Source organism: Balaenoptera ricei, chromosome 6 (genome assembly GCF_028023285.1).
Source record: "Balaenoptera ricei isolate mBalRic1 chromosome 6, mBalRic1.hap2, whole genome shotgun sequence".
In the NCBI taxonomy this organism is placed as follows: domain Eukaryota; kingdom Metazoa; phylum Chordata; class Mammalia; order Artiodactyla; family Balaenopteridae; genus Balaenoptera; species Balaenoptera ricei.
In genome coordinates, this window is record NC_082644.1 from 99,227,762 (window position 1) to 99,247,272 (window position 19,511).

Below are 19,511 nucleotides of genomic sequence, written 5' to 3' on the forward strand. Positions count from 1 at the left end.
TTTAAAGACCACGACCCAGTGCCTGGTACCCAGCAGGTGCTCAATAATTAACTGTGGGATAAATGGACAGTTGAGTGGATAAACCACTTGGTGGGGGGGAGTATCCTCCATCTCCCACCTCCTTCTCATCACTACTATAAGACCACCCACAGCTGGCTGAAAGACTCATCTGTAACAAAGTAAACCTGATCGGCCAACCATACTAAGAACTAAGTATGTATCAACAATTGCACTTACATACTCTTACTAGTTCAACTAAAACAATCCAAGATCTAACCAGCGCACTTAGCTGAGGACAGGGCAGAGGGTCTCAGCCCTGGAAAGCCCAATACGCCCTTACCAGTTTCCTAGTTCAAGTCCTTCATCGCACAGAGGAGGAAACCAAAGGGCTGACGGAGCCAGTGACTTCCCAAAGCCTGGGCTTCCACTCCCAGAGCTTTCCCACCAAACACAGGCCTGAGTGATCACCCACTGGAAATCCAAGAAAGGCACCAGGTTAGCCTCAACTGCTCCAGATGGTCCTCTGGCTCCAAAACCTGCCCATGGAAAAATGAACTCCGGGTCCTGGATCTCATTCTGCTACACGAGGGCTCCCTCCCTGTCCACCTCCCGCAGCACCTCACCTGCTCACTCTGCTCCAGCCACACTGCCCCTGCCCTGTACCCAGTTGTTACAAGCTCGTTCCCACCTCAGGTGTTCGCAGTTGCTGTTCCCTCTGCTTGGAACTCCCTTCTCTCAGACATCCTCCACCTTAGAGCGAGCCAGGTGTCTTATCAGTGAGGCCGTCCAGATCTCTCCTCTCACTGCACCCTTCTCCTTAGCGTTCATCACTGCTAGACATATCAAATATGTTCACTGACTGTTTCCTCCCAACTCCCATGTCCCTACCTCCCGCTAGAATGGAAGTTCCTTAAGGGCAGGGACTTTGTTGTGAGCTGCTGTGCCCCTAGCGCCTGGAGCAGTGCCTAGCAAACCTGAGTATCTGCGAATGACATGGATAAAGGGACAAAATGAGGACTATCACACTCAGTCCTTCCACGTCCCTAAGCGTTACAGTGGGGAAGGCAGGCAGCTCCAGACTCGCACGTGAGCACCGCCTGAACCCCGCGGCCACACAGCGCTGCCTGTCCCGGGCTCCTGGGCAGGCGGAGCTGGGACATCATGTGCCATCAAACTTCCCACACGTCCCAGCCAAGCCCAAGATGCCGGCAGCCGCTACTGTGCTGACCTGGCCACAGAAAATGGAGTCTCTCCCCACAGGCACTTAATAAATGCTTGTGAAATACACACACACACGCACTGAGTGAACAGCTAGTGTGCACAAGGCTGACACCTGCACTCCTAGAAGGCTCGTGTCAGCACTCCTAACAGCATATCATTCCAACAATGCTGGGAGGTGGTTTGACCGGTAATTCCATTTCTAGGAACCTACTGTCAGGATACATCCATACACGAAAGTTTTATTTGCAAAGATCTTCCTCCCAGATACATAACATTGAAAATTACACCAAAAAGCCAATTTCCAAGCTTAGAGGGCCAGTTAAGTAAATCATAAAATAGCCACGGATGTCCATGAAGACTTCATAATGACATGGAAAACATTAGAATATTAAGGAAAAAAGGCTGGTTATAAAATTGTACCTACAGTGTGACCACAACTATAAGTCACTGTATAAAGTATGAAGGAACTCACAAGACCGTGAAAATTGTTAGTTTGTCTATTCTTTCAAATTTTCTGTAGTGCCTAAGTTTTCTATGAGCAAGAATGAGCTCAAAAATCAAACTGATAGAACTTAAAATGTTGTCACCTGATACCTCATTCGAGCCGAGGGTGTGTAACTGCTTAAACCTCAGCCCTCCGTGACACCTGGTCACCTCCTCGCCCCTTTCTGCCTTCACCTGACCCTGCTTCTTCCTCTTCCTCCTGCTTGCCCCCAGCGCCTGGTACCGGCAGCCCTCCCCACCCTGCCACAGCCCTGGCCCTGCTGCCACACCTGTCACTCCTTCCCCAGAAACCCCGCTCTCAGGCTGGTCTGCCCCACCTGACACTCCCCTGGCCCACGGACCCACGTTGTAGCCTGACTCCTCTGCCTCCCAGCTGTGTGACTGTGGGCAAGTTGCTGAACCTCTCTGAGACTCCATTTCCTTCTCAGCAAAACAAGGGTGACCCCAACTCACAGGGGCCTCTGAGGACCCCACCTCACAGGGCATCTGAGGTTCAGGGAGTTAGACCCCCGCCTCAGGGGGCCCCTCCTTCCACGGTTGAGGTTCAACATGCTAACAGCTGTGTCTCCAGCCACTGCCACATGATGGGCCTCAACCTGCTGGCTCCACCCAGCCTTGGGAAGCACTGCTTATGGCACACCGATGCACAGGGAGAAATTTCTTAATCCTCAATTTGCATAAATCTGGACACCTGCCCTCTCCTGAAGGAAGCGGAAAAGCAGGTTTGCTCTGGGATCCTGGATCAAACCAGTGGTTTCTTGGCTGAAGTTCCCATCCTCCCGTTGAAGCCTCCACCACTCCAGAAAACTCACAGCCCAACGCTCACAACGGATGCCCAAATCCAAATCCCCGGCACTCATCCTTTCTGAGTCCCTGTTCTATCTTCCGGAGACGGTCCTGGCGTTTTCAGTTGAGGTCCTGCTGACTGCTTACACCATCTTCTCCCATCCACATCCCCACTCTCCCAGGCACCTGACTCAGGGCTTGGTTCCCCCGCTCTTTCAGACACAGGGCTTTATGTGTTCTTCCTGCGTGAACCCTCTGAGCTCACCCCCTATGACGCCACAGACATTTAATGAGCCCCAGCTGTGGCCAGGCTCTGCGGCAGGTGCTGGGGCTCAGAGGTGAGGAAGAGGCTGTCTCCGTCAGAGGGAGGCGCACGAGTAATCAAACAGCCACCTTGCAGCGTGGGGAGCACTTCTGTGGAGTCAGGTGTGTGCCACTGGCTGCTGGGGCTTTGTCTAGGGTGTGACCACAGCTCATTCTCGAGCCCATGCAAACAGCTTTTAAGGGGATTCTAATGGCAAAACTACACCTTGAGGGATGGAGTATCAAACGGCAAAATCAACTCACCCAACACTTATCCCCAAACCTGCAGGGGCCCCCGCTGCCCCTTGCCCATCACCCGCAATCTGATTCCCATCTAACCCTCCACACCCCAGACACCTGGGTGCCTGTGCTCCACGGGGCTGGGTAGAAGGCCACGCAGCTGAGCTTATTTTGCGTCTTCCATATGCTCCTCTCCATGAGCCTCGCCACCACGTGTCATATTCCTGACCAATGCCACTCACGGTGTGGTGTCCAGACTGGCGGCACTGTTATCAACCCAGGTGCCGTTAGGAATGCGCAATCTCACGCCCGGCCCCGGGCCTACGGTATCTGAATCTGCTCGTGTGCACATTAAAGTCTGAGAGGCCCTGCTCGCCGACCCATTTTAAGTCCCCCAGGCCTTCAGCTTCCTCCTTTCACCCTGTTGCCAGCTGCCATCTCTTGGTGTCTTCAACATCCACGCAATGAGCTGACACACCACCCCCAGGGCGTCCACCCCACAGTGGCACCACTCTGGCCCCACCCTGCCCAGGGCAGCGTGCATGGGTCACAGCCCTCTCCATCTGAGAGCGGGGCTCCACCTGGGGACAAGTGTCACGCTACGGTCCTTCTGACAAGCTCACTGAGAGGGACAGATGGCAGGTAGTGACGGACCGCCAGTACTTCCTGAGTAATGATCATGTACCACTGGGAGAAGCCCTTGTCATCCTGGAATCTTCACCCAGCCTTGTGAGGCGGGGACACCTATCATCCCCACTGTGGAAATGAGGACATCAAAACGTCAGGAGGCTCGTTGGGGTCACAGAGTTAGTGAGAGGGGGTCCGGAGACAGCCCCAGCTTACAACCTGCACCAAGAGATAACAGTGCACACCACAGGACTCAGGAGGAGGTGATACACCTGCATTTTAACTGGGGACAGTCCTTCAGCCAGACCTAGAAACGAGGGGGAAAGTCACAGAACAAGTGGGAGAGGCAAGCGGGGGCCAGATCATGAAGCCCTTCAACGATGGACTAAATTGCTGAGACTAATGGGACAGCAGGAGCGGTGAAGCTTTTGGAGCCGGCTGGCCCCCAACAGCTACTCTCTTCCCTGACATCTACCCCAGCCCCTCACTCACAAACCTGATCCTTCACCACGTGAGACATGCTTCTCCGACCCTCCTGAAGCAGCCAATGCAGTCAGAGCCCCCCAGGTTTGCTCAGCTCCATTGCCTGCCCTCCCCTCCCCTCCCCTCCCCTCCCCTCCCCTCTCCAGGAGGAAGCCCATCACCAGGGGACACCTCCACCAGCAGTTTTCTCCCAAGCGGCTCCTGCACAGCAAAACCCTATTAAAAGTCATGAAACAGGCCTCAACAAGGCCCAGCTGCCAAGAACCCTTTCCCTCCCCTCCTTTGACGGGGCTCCCTTCCAAGCCCAGTCTTCCGACATCAAATCACCAGTTTCCACCATCATCTCCAAGAGGAGGGCCGAGACTTGCCTCCTTACCCTTCAGCCCACATCCTGAGGAGGCAGCAGGGCCCTGGGGATGGAGCTGAGGAAGAGAAGGTCTCTGCCCTGGGGATGCTCACAAGGGGCAGCCCGACCCTGAATATGTACCCCTTTAATGGGGAAACATTCTTAACCCCCCCATACATTCATTCACCTGGACCTATATGGTAACTCTTAAGAAACTAAAGCCTTTCTTAGTCTTTGAAAATGTCTTTTAGTAGCAAATAATCACTGCAACGAGGGAATCTGCCTTATGATCAAAAAAATTTAAGATTAACTTTGTATAAAACAGAAAACGTTAAAATTACAACACAAAAATTTTAAATTCCTGCAATTATTTATAGACTAAAAACACTTTGTGATACACACTTTATTTGTGATACACAGATCTATTCTGGAGTCCAGCTACTCAACATGTGGTCTCTGGCCACAGTCTCAACACCACCTGGGGGGCCTGTTAGGGACGCAGAAGGCAGGGCCCACCCCCCAGGCCCCTTGAATCAGAATCTGCATGTTAGCACTAAAGCTTGGGAAGCCCTGGCTTGGAGCATATCGCCAGCAGGGTTAGGGGGAGAGACAGGGGAAAGCAAGGCCGGATGGAGCCAGGTGACATGGGACCCGCAGAGAAGAGGCGATCTTAGTGCTTCTGCAGGGAACACTTTCTGGCAACAACATGAAGCAGGTATAAATGTTAGGGACCCACTGGGGAGAGAGGCAAAGTGGAGGCAAATGGGAGAAGTGTGTGAACCCACCCAGTTTTAGTGGCGGGGAAGGAAGGGCAGGTTGGAGGAGGGGTTGAGGTGTGATGGGAGGGATTTGTCCAGTGCAGCTGTAGGGGGAGTGAAGGGAGACCCTGGGGTTTCTAAGCTGGAAGACATGTCACTTACAGAGAGAACATTTTTAAGGAGGAAGGTGCAGAGCTCTGCTTTGGACATGCACATGCAGAAGAGGGACCTGGGGACACTCAGGGGGAGATGTTCAGATGTGATACACACAGAGATGACCAGGCTGGAACAGACCTGTGAGCCCCTGATGATGGGATCAGGTGTGCTCACCCAGGAAGGCCTGCAGGACTACAGAGCAGAGGGAAAGGAGCCAGAGAGCAGAGGATGAGCCAGGGTGGGTGGGGAGGCAGGAGGGGAGCTGCATCACAGAAGCCCCAGCAGGAGGGCATCGGCACAAAGACCAAATGGTCTGAGTGACCAAATGCCACTGATCTTGACAAGTGAGCGGTTCCTGGCCATCACAGCAAGGGTAGTGTTGCTCAAGGGGCAGGTGGGGAAGCCTGGGGACGATGGGCTGGGGGATGCAGACGATAGATAAAGCTGAGACTGCTAGATAAATAAATGCCTAAACATCTCACCTGAGGTTGCAAGCCCCCTTTAATCAGAATTGTGTCCTTCGGTACACCCATGTTCATAGAAGTACTACTTGCAGTAGCCAAAAGGTGGAAGCAACCTAGGCGTCCATTGACACATGACTGAATAACAAAATGTTGTATGTATGTTCAATGGAGCATTACTCAGCCTTAAAAAGGAAGAAAATTCTGACACATGTGACAACATGGATGAACCTGGAGGACATTACGCTAAGTGAAATAAGCCAGTCACAAAAGGGCAAGTACTGCATGATTCCAGTTATATGAGGTACCTAGAGTAGACAAAATTATAGAGACAGAAAGTAGAGGGTGGTTGCCAGGGATGGGGTGGGGGGTTGGGGAGGGAATGGAGAGTTAGTGTGCAATGGGTAGGGTTTCAGTTTTGTAAGATGAAGAGAGTTCTGTGGATGCATGGTGGTGATGGTAGCACAGAAATGTGACTGTGCTTAATGCCACTGAACTGTATATACACTTAAAAATGGTTAAAATGGTAAATTTTATGTTATGTGTATTTTACCACAAATAAAAAAATATGTCTCTCTGGGATTTCCCTGGTGGCGCAGTGGTTAAGAATCCACCTGCCAATGCAGGGGACACGGGTTTGATCCCTGGTCTGGGAAGATCCCACATGCTGCAGAGCAACTAAGCCCTTGAGCCACAACTACTGAAGCCCACGTGCCCTACAGCCCGCGCGCCACAACTACTGAGCCTGCGTGCCACAACTACTGAGCACACATGCCACAACTACTGAAGCCCGCATGCCTAGAGCCTGTGCTCCACAACAAGAGAAGCCACCACATGAGGAGCTCGCCCACTGCAACGAAGAGTAGCCCCTGCTCGCCGCAACTAGAGAAAGCCCGCGCCCAGCAGCAAAGACCCGATGCAGCCAAAACAACAAAAAAAACAAAAACAAAAAACCCTTAAAAAAACCGTCTTTCAGCATAGGTATAGAAAACCTGAACTCCTGGAATTGAATAGCATGTCTATGTCAAGAGAGGTGAGAGCCAATTTTTTTCTGCGACTGTAAACTATTCCGTCAGCAGGCTCGGCAGTGAAAGGAAGGGAGTGATGGGGCGGTGACCTAATGGTAAGGCCGGGCTGGGAGAAGGCTTTTCTTTTTTTTTTTTTTTCAGGTGATGGGATGACAGTTTTCAACTGGAAGTGGAGAGGTAAGCCAGAGCCAGAGACACTCATTTCTCAAACTGGAAGAAAGGGAGAAAGAGAAAATGAAGGAGGGAGGGGGAAAGGCGAGGAAGCTCCCTCCAGACGGCCCTGAACATCCCAGGGCCACAGGTGGTGGGGTCATCTGGAGAGGGGAGGGCAACAGGTAGGAGACCCAGAGAGAGTGGAGAAGTTAGGCTGGCTGGCATGGGAGCAACAGGGGAGGACGGAAGGCTGGTTGGGCAGCAAGGAGGGCCCAGCTGGCTGTAAAGCACAGAGCACACCATCTGGAACTATCACTAAGCCTGGGGCAGTGGTCCTCAAAGGATGGTCTCTGGTCTCTGGACCAGCAGCATCACCGAGGAGTTTGTTAGAAATGCAAATTATGGGACTTCCCTGGCAGTCCAGTGGTTAAGACTCCGAGCTTCCACCGCAGGGGGCACAGGTCCGATCCCTGGTCGGGGAGCTAAAATCCCGCATGCCACGTGGCCTGGCCAAAAATTAAAGAAAAAAAAAAAGAAATGCAAATTCTGAGGCCTCACCTGAGTCTGATTCAGACCCACTGACTCAGAAACTCTGGGGGTGGGGTATAGCAGCTTGTGTTTTAAAAGGCGATTCTGATGTGCTAAAGTTTGAGAAACACTAGTACAGAATACAGAAACTCAATGGAAGGTATATATCATCTTCTTACATAAAAATGAAAAAAACAATCAGCCTAGCAGGGCTTCCCTGGTGGTTCAGTGGTTAAGAATCCACCTGCCAATGCATGGAACACGGGTTCGAGCCCTGGTCCAGGAAGATCCCACATGCTGAGGAACAACTAAGCCCGTGCACAACTACTGAGCCTGTGCTCTAGAGCCCGCGAGCCACAGCTACTGAGCCCGCATGCCACAACTACTGAAGCCCGCATGCCTAGAGCCCGAGATCCACAAGAGAAGCCACTGCAATGAGAAGCCCGAGCACAGCAACGAACACTCAATGCAGCCAAAAATAAATTAATTAAAAAAAAAATCAGCCTAGCAACTTCTACATAAAAGAGCAAGAAATGCACAACTATTAATACTTTGATGCCAATACAGCTTATTTCTACAGTTAAGACAAATGCCAAAAGATGTTAACAAAATGATAGAAATATACAGTCTATTTAATAAACTTCCTTAGATGAGATCCAGAAAATACACCCAAGATCTGGGGGCTGGAAACTGTATGATGCAGGTACCAGTCCCTGCTCTGTGACTATCTGTGTGCCCTGAGCATGCCTCAGTTTCCCCATCTGTAAAGAGAGGGAGCTGGAAAAGGTTCTTCTGAGGTCCTTTCCAGTTCAGACACCGTGTGACCCTCACTGTCCTGTAAAAGGTGACCTCAAACTCAATGCTTTTACATAGCTATGCCTGGGTGGGGTGGGGGAGAACATTTTTAACCAGTAAACATAATATCGCAGTTAACCAGAAATATTTCCAAAGTTCAGTAAGTGCTAGTATCTTGCATTCTAATAACTAGAAACTCTCACTAACTGGCTTTTCCCTTAAAGCCACCAATGCCTGGAGTTATAAAAACACTATACTGTACTGGACCATGTTCTTGAAGTCCACAAGACTAGGATGCCCCAGAAAATCTCTATACCTTCACATTTTCACCCTATAAAACAGGCATACCTCGGAGATACTGTGGGTTCCGTTCCAGAACACCGCAATAAAGCAAATATCGCAATAAAGCGAGTCACACAATTTTTTTGGTTTCCCAGTGCATATAAAAGTTATGTTTACACTATACTGTAGTTTATTAAGTGTGTAACAGCATTATGTCTAAAAAACAATATACATACCTTAATTAAACATACTTTATTGCTAAAAAATGCTAACCATCATTTGAGCCTTCAGTGACTCATTATCTTTTGCCAGTAGAGTGTTTGAAATATTGCGAGAATTACCAAAAGGTGACACAGAGAGCCGAAGTGAGCAAATGCTGTTGGAAAAATGGCACCAAAAGACCTGATTGATGCAGGGTTGCCACAAACCTTCAATGTAAAAAACACAGTACCTGCGAAGCCCAATACAATGAGGTATGCCTACACTTTTTAATCCAGGAAGGCAGAGTTCGTGTTTTTTGCTAGGCAGAAAATGAGTTAAGGAACTGGGCTAATCAGACACCAGTGCCCGCCCCCGTGACCGAGTGTCAGGCATTCAATACTGCAACTCTAGGCTTCCTGATAAATGACCCTGTATTGGCCTTGTTACCAGACTCCCTCGATGCTGGTTTCCTGGCTGGTCTCTCTGCATCCAAGTCCTTCTCTGCACCTTCTAGTCATTCAATGCCCATCCTCTTGTGCCTGGGTCCCCAATGCCAGCTGCTTCCGTGCCTCTGCCAAAGACCGGCGACTCGGTTCTGATCTCAGAACTAGGGCTGGAAGAGGAACCTGGGTGTCTGCGCACGAAAGACAGGTGGAAGTGTGAGCACTGAGGGGGCCGGGTGGGAAAGATGAGGTCTAGGGAAACTCTGGTCTCCAGCCATACCTCACTTACACACCCTGGCTCTTAAGTTTCATTAAAACTGGGTCAGTAGGAAGCACAGCTGGCTTGTTTTCCCCCCTGTGCATGTATCACAAACCCCACCCGCCTCCTCCATCCAGCCTGGGTTTGGAAGTGATGTTCCAGGCTCTCTCAGTCCCCGTGGCAGGAAGGAACAGGTGAGGGGAGGGCTGAAACAAGGTGGATGTAGCAGGAGAAAGGCTGGGAGGGGCACACCAAGGGAGGTGCGGCCACAGAGAGGACCAAAACCACTAATATGGGCCTGCAGGTAATGCCAGGGAGATGAGTTTTGCTTTGTCCACGCAGAAAATTCCTACTGCTAGAGGGTTTTCTAGGCTGATCCCCAGGCACTGATCTCCAACTTCAAAGTCACATTTGGGTAGAGTGACCACATATCCTGATTTGTCCAGGATAGCCCCAGTTGAAGTTACTTGATTAGATGCAATTATTAACAGCCCCCCATTTATTCTCAAAATGTTCTGGTTTGGATTAGAAATTCTAGTTACCTTATTCTTGGGCCCCTAGGCCTGGGAAGTCAGAGCTGCAGTTGGAGAAGGCACTCAGTGTCGGGAGGGACGTGCAGGCTGAGCCTTGCCCCTCACCAAACGTTCTGTTCTCCTCTCTAGCGTCCCTGCCAAGCCATGGCCCGGCATCCGCCTGTATTCCTGCAGAGACAGCAGGCTCACTATCCCTGGAGGAAGCCTCTCTTTTGGGGGGAAAGCTGTGTTATTAAAAAAGAATATCAGGATAGATGAATGAACAAAGAAGATGTGGTGTATATATACAATGGAATATTACTCAGCCATAAAAAAGACTAAAATCTTGCCATTTGTGGGAACATGGATCTAGAGGATGGGTCCCCAACCCCCGGGCTGCAGACCGGTACTGGGCCGCGGCCTTTTAGGAACCAGGCCGCACAGAAGGACGTGAGCGGCGAGCGAGCGAAGCTTCATCTGCCGCTCCCCATCGCTCCCATTACTGCCTGAACTGTCCCCCCGCCCACCCCCCCCAGCCGTCCATGGAAAAACTGTCTTCCACGGAACTGGTCCCTGGTGCCAAAACGCTTGGGGACCGCTGATCTAGAGGGTATTGTGCTAAGTGAGGTAAGCCAGACAGAGAAAGACAAATACTGTATGACTTCACTTACATGTGAAATCTAAAAAACAAAAGAACAAATGAAACAAAACAGAAATAGACTCATAGATACAGAGGACAAACAGATGGTTGCAGGGGGCGGGGGGATGGGTTGGGCAAACTAGGTGAAGGGATTAAGAAGTACAAACTTCCAGTTATAAAATACATAAGCCACAGGGATGTAATATACAGCTTAAGGAATATAGACCACACTACTGTAATAACTTTGTATGGGGACAGATGGTTACTAGACTTATCGTGGTGATCATTTCATAATGTAGGCAAATGTCGAATCACTATGTTGTTCACCTGAAACTGACATAATATTGTATGTCAACTACACTTCCATTAAAAAATAAATGCATAAAAATAAAAGTAGCAAGATTCAAATCTATATACAGCAAGATGGCAACTAAATAACAACATCCTGGGCTTCCCTGGTGGCACAGGGGTTAAGAATCCGCCTGCCAATGCAGGGGACACAGGTTCGAGGCCTGGGCCGGGAAGACCCCACATGGCGCGGAGAAACTAAGCCTGTGCGCCACAACTACTGAGCCTGCGCTCTAGAGCCCGCAAGCCACAACTACTGAAGCCCGCGCGCCTAGAGCCTGTGCTCCCCAACAAGAGAAGCCACTGCAACGAGAAGCACGCGCACCGCAACGAGAAGCCCGCGCACCGCAACAAAGAGTAGCCCCCGCTCGCCGCAACTAGAGAAAGCCTGCGCCCAGCAACAAAGACCCAACGCAGCCAAAAATAAATTTAAAAAAACAAAAAAACCCACAACATCCTTCTGCTGAAAGGAGTGGGAGTGGGGGAGACTAGACAACCTGCTGACTTTTTTCATTCACCAAATGTTAACTGAGTGCATTTGATGTTTCAGTGGCATTGAAGACACATGGTGGGTTAAAACAGACTGAAACTGAGGAGCATTCTACCAAATAACTGGCCTGTATTCTCCAAAAATGTCAAGGTCATAAAGGACAAAGAAAGCCTGAGGAACTGCTCTAATTTAAAGGAGACTGAAGAGACATAACCACATGCAACACACGATCTGGGGTTTTCTTTGCTACAAAGGACACTACCAAGACAACCGGCAAAGCCTGTAGGTCTGTAGATTAGATAACAGTACTGTATCAATACTGATTTCTTGTTTAAAAAGTGTACCATAGTTATACAGGAGAATGTCATTGGTTTTAGGAAATACACTGAAGTATTTAGGGGGAAAGGAAGAGTCTATAAATGATCCTCAAATGGTTTAGGAAAAAAATGTATACCTAGAGAGAAGAATAAAATAAATGTGATAAAACGGTAACATTTGAGGAATCTGGGTGAAGGGTATACGGGAGTTCTCTGTTCTATTCTTGGAACTTCTCTGTAAGTCTGAATTAGGTCAAAATAAAAAGTTAAAAGAAAAAAAATAAGTCTCAAAGAAAGTGTGTGTGTGGTGTGTGCATGTGTGTTTAAAGGAAGAGAGACCCTGATTTCACAGAGCTCACAGTGTAGCTGGGGAGACAGGTACTAATACAAATATTACACTAATTAAGCACAAAATTGCAACTGTGAAAAGTGCTGTAAAAGGAGAGAGACCTGGTGGCCAGAATGTGAGCGTTTACAGCAGGCAGTTTTACCCACAGCAGGAAGGCGAGGGGAGGCATCTACAATCATGGAGCCAAGGCCCAAAGAATGAGTTAACTGGGGAGGAGGGGAGGAAGGTTCCAGGTTCTCACTGGCCCTGTGAGCAGAGAAAGCACGGGGACCAAAGCATGTACACCAGGGCCTGCAGGAGATGCCAACATTAGTTTTGTCTTTTATTCTAAAAGCAAAAGGAAGAAGTTCTGAAAGACCCCCTTGGCTGCAGCAGAGAACAGGCTGGCGTGTGGAGTCCTCCATGGTGGTGATGGTGGTGGGAGAGCTGCTTCCAGGAAGAACACCATGCATGATTTTTCCATTGCTTCCTGACACCTTAATTTTCTACAGCAACCATGTATGAATTTGATAACCAGACCTGGGGAGGGAATTGGGGGGGGGAGCAAAGCGAGCAAGACCTGAGCTAAGGCTGTCATTATCTCCACTCCAGGCCCACCAGTGGTTCGGGTCAAGGGACGGCTGCCAGAGCTGGTTGCTACCTCTCCCACCAAGACCCTCAGGTCTAGACCGAGGCTGACTCACCTGAGGGAAGTAGCGTGCAGGGGCCAGGTCTTCACACCCCTCTCTCTAAGTCAGACCAGTGCCTTTCGTCAACACAGCATCCAGCTGGCCACGGCCCCTTTCTGGTCCTGGATCCTGCCCCTTGGAACGTCCCTCTAGCCCTGTGAGCCGGGCACTCAGCCCTGCCCTGGGAGCAGGCCATCACTCGCGATGGCCACTCTCAGCATCGAAGGCTAAACAAGGCGCTTGTCTGCGGGTCAGCGGCACGAACACAAAGGGAGGGGACCCTTTTCTGTGCCAAGTTCTACCTGAGTGGGTTTTCGGTCATTAGCTCCTTTAACATGGTCAATTTAATGGAAACAGGTTCTATTATTATCCTCCTTTTACAGTCAAGCATTTCCCTGGGGACAGACTTGAGTTCAAACCCTGGCTGTCCTCGTAGAGCAGTACGCCCTTTCAGGAGTCATTTCATCTCGCTGAGCCTCAGTTTCCTCATCCCATCTGTAAACTGGGGCTGGTAAGTACTAGCAAGATTCTGGGGCTAGAAGGTACTATTTATTCCATTTTGAGGCTCCAAGAGGCTCAGTACAGAAAATTCAAACTACACATTGCTTAACTATTTACTAAAAGCTTATGTATCCCGACAGTAAATCACGGGACCTGAATTTTCCAGGACTATCCCAATTTCAAATGCTCTGTCCTAACTTTCCACATAAACCATCAAAATGTCTCAAAAATTCCACTCTCAGTATCCAAACAACACCTCCCAGGCCTCCTCTTGCACAAAGACGCAGCACATTCTTTCTCAGACTACAGATCCCAGTCTTTGGTTCAGAAAATGTAGTCAGTGGAGCCCTGCTGGACCCCTGAAGGAAACGGGGTCAGGGAGAAAAATCCGGGGCAGTCAGCACTCCATCACGACTCTCAGACTTGGCTGCTTCCTGGCACATCGATGTAAACCGCAGCCAGGAGAAGCTGTACCATGATGAGAGAGCATCATCCACAGAGGGACACAGACCAGGGACATGAGCTCTGCCCCCACCTACCTACCCAGTGGCCAGTACTCAGGGAAGCAGCACGGCCAGAGAGTTGCTACAAAGATTAAAAGAGTGATTAATATTTGGAAAGCACTCAGAACACTGCCTGGCAGCTAGTAAGTGCCATATCAGTGTCTAATAACTAAAACCAGCGGTATCCCTGGCAGAGGGTGCTCACGCCTCAGAGACAGCACAGAGACATCGTTCCTATGCAGGACAAACAAGGAGAATGGACACATACCCTGGGTTGAGTGAGGCCAGGCCCCTGTACAGAGATGGGGGGATACCCTAACTATAGGAGATGGGTCCTGCATTAGCCAAGATCAGGAGGCTGGGCCTGGGAAGAGTCACCATTCCTGAAATACAAGAGGTCTCTTCATGCCTCTGAGTCTTTGCATCTGCCGTTCTGTCTGCCCCCTGAATACCATCTTTTTCTACCTTCAAGGCTGAATTCAAATGCCAACTACTCCCTATGGTGGTCCCCAATGCCCGTCAGAATGAATGGCTCTCTCCACTGGGGTCTCTTGCGTCTAGCTTTATCCTCTTTTAAAGCAGTTATCAGACAGATAGATAGATAGCACATGCATGTCCACATGCATGTATACACTCACACAGAAATGTCACAATGTCACTGTCTTCCCAACTCCACCATGAATCCTTCCAAGACGGGTTCAGCTTTCATCTCTGTAACCCTAGGGCCTGACACATAGTATAGGCTCAATAAAGGTCTGAATTTGCTGTTACATCTGTGCTCACAGCTGATCTTCCCCTGGAGGCAGAAGGTTATTACAGGTGCATCGTATGGAGATGCAAGATCTCTGGGTCTCGGAACCCATGACCAGATCAGATTTCAGCCAGGGACCTACCAAGCACTCCCTTTTAGTTCCCCCTCAGGCAGATGAAAGGAGACGCCTGTGAGATCAGAGTCTGCAGTTGCCAGGACCCAGACCTGGGCAGAGTGGACACTGACCTGGTCCGATCTTGTCTCTATTAGAGTTGGTCAGAAGAGCCCAGGCTTGGGCTTCCCTGGTGGCGCAGTGGTTGAGAATCTGCCTGCTAATGCAGGGGACATGGGTTCGAGCCCTGGTCTGGGAAGATCCCACATGCCGCGGAGCAACTAGGTCCGTGAGCCACAACGACTGAGCCTGTGCATCTGGAGCCTGTGCTCCGCAACAAGAGAGGCCACAATAGTGAGAGGCCCACGCACCGCGATGAAGAGTGGCCCCCACTTGCCGCAACTAGAGAAAACCCTAGCACAGAAACGAAGACCCAACATAGCAATCAATCAATCAATCAATCAATCAATAAACCTTTAAAAAAAAGAAGAGCCCAGGCTTGGGAAGCTACACCAGCTGGCTGCCCCACACTCCCAGCCTGTCAACGCCAGGGGATTGCCCTCGGCATCCCAACCCCTGCGAAGAGATGAAGAGGGTGGCCCTGCTTTCCAGGACCATTGTCTGAAGGAAGGAAGGTGAGCACTTGGGATTACGGTCAACAGGCACTTACCTAAGGAGAGAGGGAAGGACCACACATCGCAGGTTCCCCCCATCCCCCAACATGCCACAAACCCTGAGGTTGGTGGGGGGTGGGTAGGGTGCCTTGTCTTCCTGTTCCCTCCAATCCCCAAAGTCCTCTGGTAGATTATGTCCATCCTAGAAAATGGAATTCCTCGTGTGCCTGGACCCGAGGTTCAGAAGGTCCCAGTTCGTCCCTCTAGCTCCTGGTCCCACACTACCTTTGCTAGCTGAGTTTCCTCAACTGTAAGAGGAGAGAGGGAGCACACTGAAATTAAACAATGCATGCAGAACCTCCCAGATCACAGTCAACAATCAAGGAGTTGGTCTCAATCCCCTGAGACCAATTACCAGCTTGAAACCCCAACTTCTTTCAGAGATGAGATACATCTCTGACCAGGTTCCTGGCACTTGAATGGGAATGTTACAAGCCACCAGAATACCTTCTCTATGATAAAATGTGGAAATGGAGGGCTCAAAAAAAGGATGGTGAAGCAGTCTGGGATCCTGAATTGGACTCTGTGTTAACTTAGGTTCTTTCTCCCGCCCCAAGCTGTCCCTGACCTTGGCCTCCTGTGTGTCTGGCCTGGCAAGACCTGCCCTCTCCTTGAGGAGAAGTTCCCCAGGCACCCCGGGGTTCGCTGGAGTCCACTGGCCCACTCTGCATCCCCACCCAGCACTGCATCTGCCATGTAGAAGCAGCTCAATAAATGCTTGCTGAATGGAATGCCTCAGCCACTCCAGCCACTCTGAGATGCCTTCAGTAACCTAACCTTTTACATTCCAGCTAATGTCTAATTTGCATATACGAGTTGGTTTTAGGAGACAGCAAATCACCAGAGACAAGGCAGGATCAATACAGAGTATTAGGCACGTTTTATTCTACTCTAATTCTCTGCAAATTGGTATTCCATCAACTGTATGCAGGATTTATGGGAGCTTATTATAAACTAGAATATTTAACTAGAATGACCTACTCTCCGTCAGAAAATAGCTTGCTGTTGTTAATTTTCAACTAGCCAGAAAGGTTTCCAGCTTCCAATCTACTTTACATCTTGCCTTAATCATCAGGAACGCCATCTATTTGAAAGTCTCAATACAATAAAGAGCAGCCTGATGCAGAAGAAAAAGACCTGTCCGTGGAACCAGACGACATGAGTTATATCCCAGCTACACCACATACTGTGTAATTGACTGCTCAAAGCCTCAGTTTCCTCACCTGTAAAATAGGAATCACACCAGCCTCACGGGGGAGTTGTAAAAATTAAATGAGTTGATGCACGTGGATGTACTCTGTGCAGTTCTACAAGTCTATACAAAGGTTGGTTATTATAGTAAAAACATAAAACGAACTTCTCAAACAACTCAGATAGGCTGATGACAGAAAGCAGGGTGGTTCTAAAGGGGGGAGAAAGGGAAAATTTGTGCCCTGCCCCCGCACAGGGAGGGACGTCTGGAAGCATTTTTGATTGGCACAACTGAGGGAAAGGGATTGCTACCGGAATCTACTAGGTAGAGACCAAAGATGCTGCTAAACATCCTACAATGCTAGAAAAGGCCTCACAACAAAGAATTATTGAACCTCAAATGTTAACATTGCCAAAGTTAAGAAACGCTAATTTAAATTATCACTGAAAGCTGGGTTTGGGAGCTTTTTAGAACAGGAATCTTCCTAACTAGGCTTTACTTTCAAAGCATCATCTGCTTAAACACTTGCGAGATGGATCATCTTGCAAAACAGCTCTTTTGTAAGTCAAGCTGAACTGCCAACTTCTGGAGTTTCTGAATGTATAAAACTGCTTTTAAAGAAGGTGCTCTCCGATTACAATTCTGCTAAATTGTTTTTCCAAAGATTTCAGTAGAAGTTCTCCTGGGCACAAGACAGGGTCTGTCAATCTGGCACCAGGCCCTGAAGATGCTTTTGTAATTCCAATTTCCTGGTGAAATGGGAGCCACGAGGGTCTCTAAACGAGTTAAATTCCCATCATGCCAACTGCTTCCTTGCTTTGGCCGGGCACGGTGCCCAACACCTCCACATAATTTATCCCACTTAATCCACCCAACAACCCAGTGAGGTGGGCATTATTACCGGCTGTTTGCAGGGGAGGAAAATGAAGATCAGAGAGGTTAGACAACTCGCCCCAAGGTCACCAGCTGGCCAAGGGGGAGCCCAACCTGAACGGAGGTCTCCAGTTTCCGAGTCACAAGCTCTTTCCCACCTCGGAAAACCCAGGTGTCAACTAGTCTCAACTTCCCATGAATTTTTAAGGCAACCTCAACTTCTCAGTAAGTTCAGGTTGCTGAAAACGGGAATTTCCGGGGGACTGGGCGCTCTCACATACACTCCCCCACTGCAGCTGTCTCACCGCAGGTACCTGATAAATCATTCCATATCACCCGTGGAACGGGGAGGATTTATTGGCGCTGGAGTTCGTGCCAGGCCCAGGAAATGCCATCTTTGAAAGCCGAGAGGCGAATTCGCCCTGGGAGCCAAGAAGGTCTGGCCGCCGCGCTTGGCTGGCTCCACGCGGGCTGTGCAACCCCTCGGCGGCCGGGGCAGGGGACGCGGTCACGGCGGCGCTGGGCCCTCCCGGATCGCCGGCCGCTGGGCCCTCCCGGATCGCCGGGACCCAGCCCCACCCGGCCCGGCCTGCTCCCTCCCGCCCGCGCCCCACCAGGTGAGCGCGGCCAGGGCGCCCCCTCCCCGCCCCGACGAGGCGCCGGGAACCCGGGGCCGCCGCGTCCGCCAGCCCGCCCGCGCGTTCGCCGCGCGCCTGGGGAAGCGTGGGGGCGGGGCAGCGCCCAGCGCGACCCCGGCCCCCGGTGGCCCCGCGCCCTGCCCCCAGCCCGCCGGGGTCGCGCCGGCCCGTACCTGCAGCATCTGGGGGCGCGGGGCGCCCAGGTAGGTCGCGCGTGCGGGCGGCGCAGAAGCTCGCTCGCGGCGCGACCTGGCCGCCGTCTGAGCATGCCCAGTGCCGCCCGCGGGCGGCTCCCGCCGGCCCGGCTGGCCGCGACGGGCCCGCGCGCCGGGCGGGGGGCGGGCTCCCGGAACGCCCTGCGGGACGCCCCCGCCCCCACCCGAGGCCGGTGTGCTCGGACGCGTCTCCCAGGGCCACCAGGGCTCTCTTGCCGAGTTCCGTGCAGGCCGGTGTCCCCTCGCGCATGCACGCAGGCATTCGTTCCATTACCATTTCTTGGGCACCTACTGTGTGCCCAGCCCTAAGTGATTTTATGCCTAGGGATGTCGAGCAGCCGGCGCTAAACAAATCTTTGACTTAAGGAGAAGTCTTGCCGAGCTGGGGCCCTGCTGACTCCCAGTGCAGTGCCCATCCCGTTCCACTAGAAACTTCCTGGCTTGAACTTTCTTCCCAAGACTTACCTGATCTGGCTCCTGCATTCCTGCAGCCCCATGAGCACCTTTCTGTCCATCAAACACTCAGAACTTGTCTAGCCTCAGGACATTTACACATGCCTTTCCTCCTCTGTGTGGGACGTCTTTGCCCAGCTATTCCCGTGGCTGGAACCTTCTCATTGTACGTAGGTCCTCCTTCTCTGAGGCCTTCCCTGACCACCTTACTAAGTTAGCCCTCTGTTCCATGTCGTCACTTTATTTTCTTCACATTTATCACTATCCATTAATTCATTCAACAAATAATTATTGATCACTTACTCTGATTCTTCACGTGCGGTGAATAGACAGAAATCCTGTCCCTTGCCGGAGTTTGGCGGAAGAGAGGCAGGCGATAGACAAGTAGTAGAAGGTGATATGCTTTACGAGAGGGAAAGAAACTTGGGGTGGAGGGAGTGCAGTTTTCAATGAGGTGGTCAGACATTTCAGCCAAGCAGATAAACTGGGGAGAGCATCTTTGGCAGAGGGATCAGCCAGTGCAGACACTAAGGCCCAGGACTGCTTAGGAAATAGCAAGCAGGGCAAAGTAGCAGGAGATGAGGTCGGTAACTGCCTTTTCCCCTGACTTGCTTACTTCTTACTGTGTATTCACCTCTGGAATTTTAGCTCTGGGGCTGTAGCCCTGCCCGTCTTCACTACATTGTCCCAGTCCCTACGAC

General features: G+C 50.8%; 1 protein-coding gene across 5 annotated transcripts in view; it reads right to left on the minus strand.

Moving 5' to 3' along the window:
• The window catches only part of PTPN3 (protein tyrosine phosphatase non-receptor type 3), a 110,289-nt gene extending 91,876 nt beyond the window's left edge, over positions 1 to 18,413 (minus strand). For 2 of the 5 annotated variants that reach the window (XM_059925265.1, XM_059925261.1), the window contains exon 1: positions 18,316 to 18,413. The gene's annotated coding sequence lies outside the window, so the exon portion shown is untranslated. Of the gene's footprint in view, positions 1 to 9,319; positions 9,507 to 10,116; positions 10,186 to 17,818; positions 17,904 to 18,315 lie in introns of those variants that run through there. The other 3 variants (XM_059925263.1, XM_059925264.1, XM_059925262.1) reach the window with 3 other exon arrangements.
• Between the last annotated feature and the right edge of the window lie 1,098 nt (positions 18,414 to 19,511).